This window comes from Agrilus planipennis, unplaced genomic scaffold (genome assembly GCF_000699045.2).
Source record: "Agrilus planipennis isolate EAB-ADULT unplaced genomic scaffold, Apla_2.0 scaffold114, whole genome shotgun sequence".
Lineage (NCBI taxonomy): Eukaryota > Metazoa > Arthropoda > Insecta > Coleoptera > Buprestidae > Agrilus > Agrilus planipennis.
Window position 1 is genome coordinate 929,645 of NW_020442440.1, and position 9,817 is coordinate 939,461.

At 37.9% G+C, this 9,817-nt stretch overlaps 1 long non-coding RNA gene across 1 annotated transcript in view; it reads right to left on the reverse strand.

Moving 5' to 3' along the window:
• The window catches only part of LOC108736213, a 165,085-nt gene extending 155,506 nt beyond the window's left edge, over positions 1-9,579 (reverse strand). Inside the window, exons 1-2 of the long non-coding RNA XR_003232301.1 lie at positions 9,489-9,579; positions 9,133-9,191 (exon numbers count right to left, since the gene is read on the reverse strand). This is a non-coding gene — a long non-coding RNA (uncharacterized LOC108736213). The remainder of the gene's footprint in view (positions 1-9,132; positions 9,192-9,488) is intronic.
• Between the last annotated feature and the right edge of the window lie 238 nt (positions 9,580-9,817).

Consider the following 9,817-nt stretch of genomic DNA (forward strand, 5'->3'; position numbering starts at 1 on the left):
ACTAGCTTTTCCCCGCGGCTTCGCTCCCAGAAATTAATATTCTTTCTCCATAAAACCTTTTAGCTCCCAATTCACCCTTACAACGTTTTAATTTTGTGTAATGTCGCCATCTTTCAAATACAAACGTAGCAACAACATTTCATCCTTAAGGGTTGATTTTTAAAAATTGCCAAAACACGTATTTGCTTAATTTCAGCAATGAGCATCCTTCGAGTAAATCCGAGTACAAATAAAATGTAGCCCATGGAAACGTTGCAACCTCTTTTCATTTGATTAATAATATCAAACAGCATATATACCAAGTTTCAAGTAAATTCAACCATAAATAAAGTATGTCCCAAACAAAAATTGCAACACCTTTCCCTTTTTTAAATTGTCGAGATAGATCTTTCAGAAATTAAATGAGAGACCATTAAAACAAAGTTTCAAGTAAATCTGATCACAAATAATATGTTCCATTTAAACATTGCAACTCCTCTTCACCACTCATCCCCCCCAACAGAGATTGAATTTTTTAATCAATTTCAAGTAAATCGAACCAAAAACAAACATGCAATCTTAACAAATGAAAGGCTAGACTGATGTTTTGACTGATAAATTTTTTGTTTTGCTGTCAATTTCGTTTTGTCATTCCATGTCAGTTGCGTTTACATATACCACATTTTTCTCGTGGAAAGTGATAAAAAGTATCCTATGTCCTTCTCCCGGTTGTAAGATACCTCCCCATCAATTTTCAGCCAAATCGGTTCAGCCGTTCTTGAGTTATAAGTGAAGTAACTAACACGACTTTCTTTTATATATATAGATTGTTTTGTCAATACCGCTTCCATTTTATAAGCTCGCATATATGACAGCATTTAAGACAACTATTGTGTCGGTAAATTTTCGAAATTGCCAAAAACTTTTTGTGTTTAGAAGGGTTATGAAAAAAAAAACGTAAGTATCAGATTAAATTAAAAAAAATTATGCAGGTTGAGCCGTGATCGTAACTGATGAGAGACGAACACCTTGGCGTGAAACTGCATTTGAAAACCGTCGGTTGTTTTAGTTCGGTCGGTTCATCTCGAAAGCTAATAATCGAGACTTGGGGGCAACAGCAATATAACGACCACTTTACTAGAACAGATACCGCTTGACAAGCGGACGCCTGAAAAAATAACGGCCTCCATAATAAGACGAACTAACAATGGCAATAAATTAATAGGAATTTATGGGTTTTATCGGACAGATACATGTACGCCTATATCGATGTGTATGTATAGGTACGTATTAACGAATTCCTGGTCCTGTGATTAAAAATACATTTCCTACCTGCACACCCACCTGACATGTGGGTACTTAGATAATTTTTCTCGTTTATGGTTCGTTGGGACTGCTTGGACACTAGAACAACGTGCACCCATAAGTATTTACGAACAACAATCTAATATATGTAGGTCTTCTTGTTTTTCTTCCCGCTTCTAATCCTATTTCTAATGCACATGCCCCTAGCTGCCCCTATCTACCCCTACATGTCCTACCATTCTGTCTGTCCTTTTTTCCTTGTTGATTTCCATAGCGTCCTCTTTCTCCTACTTTTTCCGATATCTCTTCATTCGTATCATGGTATTTTTAAAATCCCCTTCTAAAACCACTGTACTAGAACGTTCGCTACATCCTGATCCTTTCTGAATTTCACTCACTATAAAATTCAGTTGTATGCAATTCAGAATACGTAAACGCCAAAAGAATTTGGTAATATATCGTATACTTCTTTGGTACAGTTGTCCGGAATCAATCAGATAAAACCATAAAATTCTTCTCCATCGTTCCTTTTTATGTTCTGGTGTTGGACGCAGGCCATCGGGCACGCCGTCATTCACCATTTCGAGACAGACATACGACCGACGTGGACACCGTTTGTCTGCCTGCTTTTGCGATTTCACAAAACAACAAGCGGGAAAAAAACTAATTACAGCGAAAGGGGAAGTCATTCTACGAAACAAACTGCAGCTCGAAGCATTAAATCAATGTGTTTTGCGTTTATCTGTCGCTGTCCCGGATATCAATCACCCTTGGCTCCTCCTCCTCTGAGACTTCGGAAACGTCGCCAATGCAGATATCGTCCCGTCCGCCGCTTCAACCACTCACTTCTTCTTCTTCTGCTTACTACGACATACATATTTCCTACACTTATCTAAACACTCTCTTGACAAAAACTACTTATTAGTCATCACTTTTGCTTACTTAAATCGAAATAATTGTACCCTCAATGTCCAAGAGTAGGTATAAAAGAATCTGCATACGAATCTCTTAAATTAACTCGTTATATCCGAATGTCCGCTATGTCTTCTGTTCGTTATAAACTACTTCCTCTTTATATTCATTTTATTTGCCCCTTTTAACGTTTAACAGCTTGCTTCCTTTCGAAATATATACTGTTACGTATTTAAACACCTTCTCGGACTATTGCTAATTTTATTTAATTATTTCTTTTCTAATTAACACTCCTGTCATTAATTCACTACTATTTCAACACTCTATCGCATACTACTTCGCTTTTTGTATCGCTTCGTAACTCGATCTCGTACTAACACACTCTTCCGTAAAAATCATTCATAACTTCCCACCAGCCACTAATGCTGAAAGGCGGGCAGTCTCTCCGGACTAAGCCGGAAGGTAGGGCGGAAGGCCCTCATCAGCTTCCTTTCAGGAATCGTAGGAATGGGTGGGTAGTGGTTCGGGTGTGAAAGATGAGACGGACACGAAAAGAACACAAAAGAGAACGAAGAAAGATTATCTGTGGAATATTACTGCCCTAGCATTTGCTTAAGTGATCCAAGGAAACCACAGAAGAACTTGAACCAAGGAAGATGGACTCGGAATAGAACCAATGCTAAGCAATGGTCTATATACCTCTAGGTCATGCCGCTCGGCCACTCTTTCAACCTCGCGGCAACTATGTATAGGAGCTTGCCATGTTTTAGAATGATCCAGAATTAGACGTCTAGGAAATCTGATCTTCTCTGTCACTACGTATGTTGGGTTCCCTACATGCATGTGACAATACTTTTTGAAAAGCAAAAATTGAAAGGATTTGCCTATTTTTGGTCTGCTTTTCAAGTGATGTTTTACCTCCGTTGACGACGTTGCCTGGGTTTCATTTTTCGTTCGATTCTGGAACGGTAAATTTCGCGATGATTTGTGCTTCGAATCGAGGGTAGCGACGCTGCCTGCGGGCTTCGTACACGACGCCTCTTCTAGGTCCGTTTGTTTGTTTGTTTGTTTGTTTGTTTTCATGTACATTCGTTATTGTACGTTACACGTACGATCGTGTTCGTATCTGTTCTTCGTTCGACTCTCTCTCTGGAAAGTGCAATTTACAGATAAACTCAGTAGGGGCAATGATTTACGCCTGAGAGCTTGATAAACTCATATTCTCTGCTTGAGTGAGTAATATTTGCATAAAACCTTGAATAGGATTACAAATGTTCATAAATTGTGTGTGCCATAATTCAGTCACGTCAGTCGATGTTCTCTTTTAACAGCCAGCCGAGCCAGCCGGCAGGCCGCGCAGGATGAGCCGTGTATCGCTGTCGAGGAAAAGTAAGAACTTCAGCGAAAAAGAGGACGAAGAGAAGACGCAGAAGGATGTGAAAAGGGAGCGACACGACGGAGGACGCTGCCGCTAGGCACTATTCAATGTGTTGCTTTTCTTTATTAGAAATGTTCGAGATATTAGGGTGGTTTAAAGAACCTACATATTATTTTTATTTTTTAAAATTAAATTCATCATCATCATCATAAGGTCGTCAGTCCTAAGACTGGTTGGACCCGTACCTCCATTCTTTCCTATCCAGAGCTAAACTTCGCATTTACCTAAAACAGCCTACATCCTTAACTATTTGCGAAGAGTAATCTAATCTAGGTCTACCTCTACCCCTCCTTACTCCTGTTTCTACCTCTAATATGTCTCTGACTAGATCTTCATACCTGAGAAGGTGTCCTACCAACCTATCTCGCCTATTTTTTATTGACTTCCATAGAGTCCTCTGTTCTCCTATTCTTTCTAATACCTGTTCATTTCTAACCTTCTCTATACATGATATCCTCATCATTCGCCGGTAACATCACACTTCGAACGCTTCTAACATTTTCTTTTCCTTTCTTTCCACCGTCCTTGATTCCCATTCGTACAGTGCCGCGCTCCAATATTCACCTTTAACAGCGACTCGACCCTGCGCTATCCTCTATTTTATATCCCTACTACTTCTTCCGTTCTTATCTGACTTCCTAGATATCTAAAATCAGTCACTTCTTCTAATTTTTCGTCTCCTATCTTTATATTCGCTCTTGCCAAACTTTTTCTTCCCTTGCATACCAGTATTTTAGTTTTACTTTTATTTATTTTCATACAATACTGATCTATCAGTACCGCTTCCATTTTATTTAAAGCTATCTCTAAGTCCTCCTTGCTAGATGCTAATACTGTTATATCATCTGCAAATCTAAGCATACTAATCTTTTGCCCTGTATATCTATCCCTACAGTTGTAGTGTTTTTAATGATGTTAATCGCGTCTTCGATGTATAAATTAAAAAGTATCGATGACAGTGGGGATGCACTGACTGACTCCCTTACTAATATTTACTTCTCTACGTTGCAGCCCTAGCTCTATAACTTTCTGTTACTCTTTATACAAACTAAGTATCACTCTTCTATCTTTGTAACTCATCCCTACATTTTTAAGTATATTTAACATCTTGTCCCATTTAACATTGTCAAAAGCTTTTTCTAAATCTACAAATCCTATGTACGCCCTCTTACTTTTTTCTATCATTTTCTCTATTGTTACCCGTAAAGCTAGAATGACCTCCCGTGTTCCTCTATTTCTAAACTCAAACTGATCTTCCCCTAATAGTTCTTTTGCCCTTTTTTCCATCGTCCTCTGCGCAATTCTAGTTAAGATTTTTTTTTAAATGAAATTAAACCAATGAAATTTTAATTCTTGATTGGCGGATTTTCAACGATAGGGTTGAGTTGAAACGAGCCTATAATGTTTATAGACACTAAAAGTCTGCAAGGTGTCAAAATCATACTGACAAGTTATCGTTAATCAAAACCTGATATACCAGTAAGAGACAGAAATTTTAACAATTCGGCCATACTGACCTATTTTGTTCACGATAAGAAGTAAACACAAGAACTATATCGAAATAACAAGTAATTTAGTATAGAAATCAATTAATAATAGAAATTAGGACAAACGACCCAACCCAATACAATATTAATTGTTGAATTTCATTAGGTTTAGTACAAATTATTATTTCTGGTGTTTGTTTCTCTTTTTTCTTTGGTAGAACTACCCGGTACTGTCAGGTACCAGGCGTTATTATCCGGTATCCGGCCGGATCCTAAAAAAAGTGCCGGATCCGCCGAGTACCCGGATCATCTCTAATCTGTAGGCACTTTTAGAGACACGATACAGTAAACAAATTCAAAACGTTAATATGTAATGACTTTTTAGTCCACTTGAAGTTAAGAGGCTGGAATAAATTATTTTGAAAATCATAAGTTAAGGTTACCCTCATACGGATTTTAAGATGGTGTAGCAACCTATTAGATCAAAAATTTTTAGAATCGGTGCAGTGGTTCCTCAGATTCTTCAGCTCCTTTAGTCACTAGTGCCTCTCTTATTTGTTTCAAATTTTGTGACCAATAATTCAAAATAAAGATGTATACCTATATCCTTTTTTCCTAGACTCCTTACATTATTCTGTCAGGTCGAAAGTCATCGCATAAGAAATTAATAAAACATCCCTGCACCCACGTCGATGTTTTGGTCACATTGTTTCCAAACTATTAATTAACGACCCAGCTAGCGCCTAGATATTTTGTGTTTCTATACAAAGAACAAAGCTAACGCCATACATACGTAGACTTGTACGTTACACATATGTGTGCAACTGCTACGTGTGTATACGAGCATAGATGATTGCACCCCCCGTATACCCATCCTTCCTCCTAGTCCACAGTCCAGCCTCGATTTTCTCCTATGTTACCCTCTAATGTATGGCAGCGACTATGATCGTTGTCGCGTATTGAAACGGCCCTATTTATTGGCCCATTAAGGGCCACTTTAAATCATTTCCGAACTATAACTAACATTGTATATGCTGCCAGCAAAATGCGAATCTCGGCAGTAAATATTCTGGTCGCCGACTCGTGTAATATGTAAGGGTTTAGATTTAGATGGTGTGTTCTAGCCCTGGCTAGCCCCCCCCCCCAGCCCCCTCTGTCTACCACCCCATTGTGTCACCACCTCCGCGTCCACAACCGAATCGACGCCGACATCACCTCTCATCGTCGTTATTTGGATAGTTTCACAAATCTCCCGCCTATTATAATAGCAATACGTAACATACTTATTAGATCAACACAGGGAAGTTATAGACATGTAGGTAATTATTATAATTAGGGTTGGTCCATTATTTCAAAAAGGAAACGGGGTGTACCTGATGATTGTGAACTGATTAATTAATATGTTGAACTTAAAATATTGGAGAAAATGTTAACCATGTGCGTGGAAGAAAGAGTCGGATCTATATACATATGGGCTTTTAGGCCCCGCAGTGACTTAATTGTGAAAATAGGAAGGGTGGCAAATTTAGGCTTCCCCCCGGGTGACAGAAATTCACGCTACACCACTGAGACTCCATGGATATAAAGGTCTCCCAGCCCCTATTGAAGACAATGGATAATATTGTGAATTTAGAAAACAAAAAAAATATAATTGCTTTATAGTTTATATAACACAACTACAAACAATTGCTCTGTTTCTTCTCTATCTTTAAGAAAATAGTTTTTGGTAAAATGGTACTTAAGCCCCAAAGTAGTGTTAGCCCAGGGTTATTCATATTCACGTTCCCTCCCTGACTTCATCTCAATTTATTTGAAGTCAACATAATATTCGTATTGCACATAGTCCTTCCATATATACTTTCGATGGATGTTATGTAACGTCAATCAATAACCATTAATTGATTGATATAAATTAGTATAGGTACATGAAGATTATTTAGATGATTAGTACCTGGATAAGTTTGGGAAAAGTTAGATATTTACCAATCCAATAATCCTGCGAGGATGGCAAAAGTTTCTCATGATATTAATAGTATGATAGCTAATCCAAATAATATTTTCCATATACAGTAAGACCCCGCTTAACGCTGTTTTGCTTAGCACTGTTTCGGTTTAGCGCTCTTTTATTTCAAGCCGGGGATTCCCCGAAATTGTGCGCAGCGATAGGTTTCCAAATATGTACATGACATATCCGAAACAGTAGTATACAGTTTTTAATAATTTCATAATAAAATTGCAGGATAAAAAAGTGCAAGGGTTAAATACCCCTCCTCCCTCTCCTTTGTCCAAAAAGGTAGGAATATGAATAAAAACTATTTCAATAGTTTCCGAAAAATACCAACAATTTACGAAAGAATTAGGGGAAAGTCCTACAGTACTGGCCGGCATTCTGTACCATTTCTAAAGTTACATACCCGATGGCGTTGTCAAAGCTCTTTTCGTTTGTTTAGTGTACAATCGCAAGTATTTATCTCCCGCGCAGCTAAGCTGTCACCACCAGTTAATTGTCAGTGAAATGATTACTGTGGCGCCTCGTGGACCAAAATTGCATAACAAAAACTCCGTGGTTGATTTCTGAAGTTTTTTGGACGAGTTGTAATAAAGTAAAACCTGATATGTATTGACAAATTATGTAGCTTTTAAAAATGTATAATGTGATAACCACTTGCGCGTCCAACATTTGTCTCTTTTGCAAATAATAATATAACCTGTTTCCTGCAGTACCGGCCACAAAATTTTCCTCCAGTACCGGCCACTAACAATAAACTAATTACTGACTACATTTACTTGCTTTAGATACGTTATGGTGCCAAGCAATTAAATTATACTAGAGAAACGAAAAAAAAAGAAGGGCACATGGGATCCTGACAGTATGCACAAAGCTGTGCTGTAGAAAAGGTGCTCCATGAGATGAGTGCACGTCAAGCTGCAGATCGCTATCAGATACCAAGAACTACATTGAATGACAGAATTAGTTCTATAAAAAAAATAAAGAGGTCAGTTTAAAGCCATTCATTGGGCGTTTTCACAAAACTTTCTCACCCGAACATAAAAAAATATTGGCGGAGCATGTCAAAGATTTGGCGAAAAGGCTAATGCCTTTGAACAATCAGGAATTTCTTAAATTGTCCTTTCAACTTGCTGAGAATTTAAAATTACCACATCAATTTAATAAAGAAAAGAAATGTGAGGGGAAAGAATTACTATTATTCTTTTATGAAGATACATGGCGATTTGTCGTTACACCGAGCGCCATGGCCTAGAGGTCTAGACCATTGCTTAGCATTCGGGAGGACGCCGGTTCGATTCCCGGTCCGTCTGCCTTGGTCCAAGTTTTTCTGTGGTTTCCTTGGATCACTTTGGCAAATGCTGGGGCAGTAATATTCCACAGATAATCTCTCATTCTCTTCTGTCGTCATTTCGTCCGTCTCATCTTTCTCACCCGAACCACCACCCACCCATTCCCACGATTCCTGAAAGCAGGCTGAAGAGGGCCTTCCGCCCTACCTTCCGGCATAGTCCGGTGGGACTGCCCGCCCACCAGCATTACTGGTTGGTGGGAACGAAACACCCAAAAGTTTTTTTTTGTCGTTACGGACCTCTGAATCTACTAGTTTAATAAGAGCAGTCCCACCCACCCAGTACGCCAACCCAGGGAAAGACAATTTGTCCTTTGTGCCTCGAATCCCACGAATTTGTAAAATTTCGATTCATGATGCTTGTGCAAACGTACCGGAACTCTCAAATCAATACATTTGCGATTATTGCATTATATAACTGGCGATGTTTGTACTGGCCGGTACTGAAGGCCAATTTCTTTAATATAAGTTTTTCCCTGTTTCACAATTTTGTTTCTAAAGTTAATTATTTCTTAATAAATAACAACATATACTGAACATGTAAGTTAAGGTATTTTTTTTTATTCCAAAAAAACCTTAAGGTGACGGTACTGCCGGACTCTCCCCTACCAACTTTATAGCAAGAATTATTTAATTTTTCAAGCAGACTTACCGCTGGACAGCACCCCGTGCTAATTCAGGTTCATTCCTAGATTAGATCTTCATAGGTACCTGAAATAATATGATTATTATTATTGTTGTGCAATATATACGTGCACTAATTACTAATTTCTGATTTATGGTCAATATATGTATAACAGATAATTAAATAATTGTCTAATTTGACGTTAAATCAGTCTTTTATTGTGCCTACAATAATACAAAATTAATTAATAACAATATGGATTATTCTTATTTGGATCGTCCGTCATGACCTTGGTCAATAACCAAGCATATTATAGCGAGTAATTGTGAATCATATAACATACAAGTTATGAATATTTATCAGACGATTTAACTACTAATTACCTGGACATATTCCAATTTTGAGTTTAAAAATGCTAAAAACGGTTTCGAAATCTTCAGGAAAGCACCATTTTACTACTACGTAAGCGTAAAAGCCCGAACTCTATGTGCTGGTTCACGCCTGTTAGTCGTGAGCATATTCGTGTTCGGCTTCGGCATTATCTGCGCAACTCTGACTTGACGTCATACAAACAAAACAACATCCAGATATCATAGAATGTGAGATTCTTTGACGAATTGATACGAACGTAGAAAATAATATTATACATAACGTTACCAATACGAAACGAAATTACAGAAAAAGGAGAATTAAGAATTATTATATATTAAGT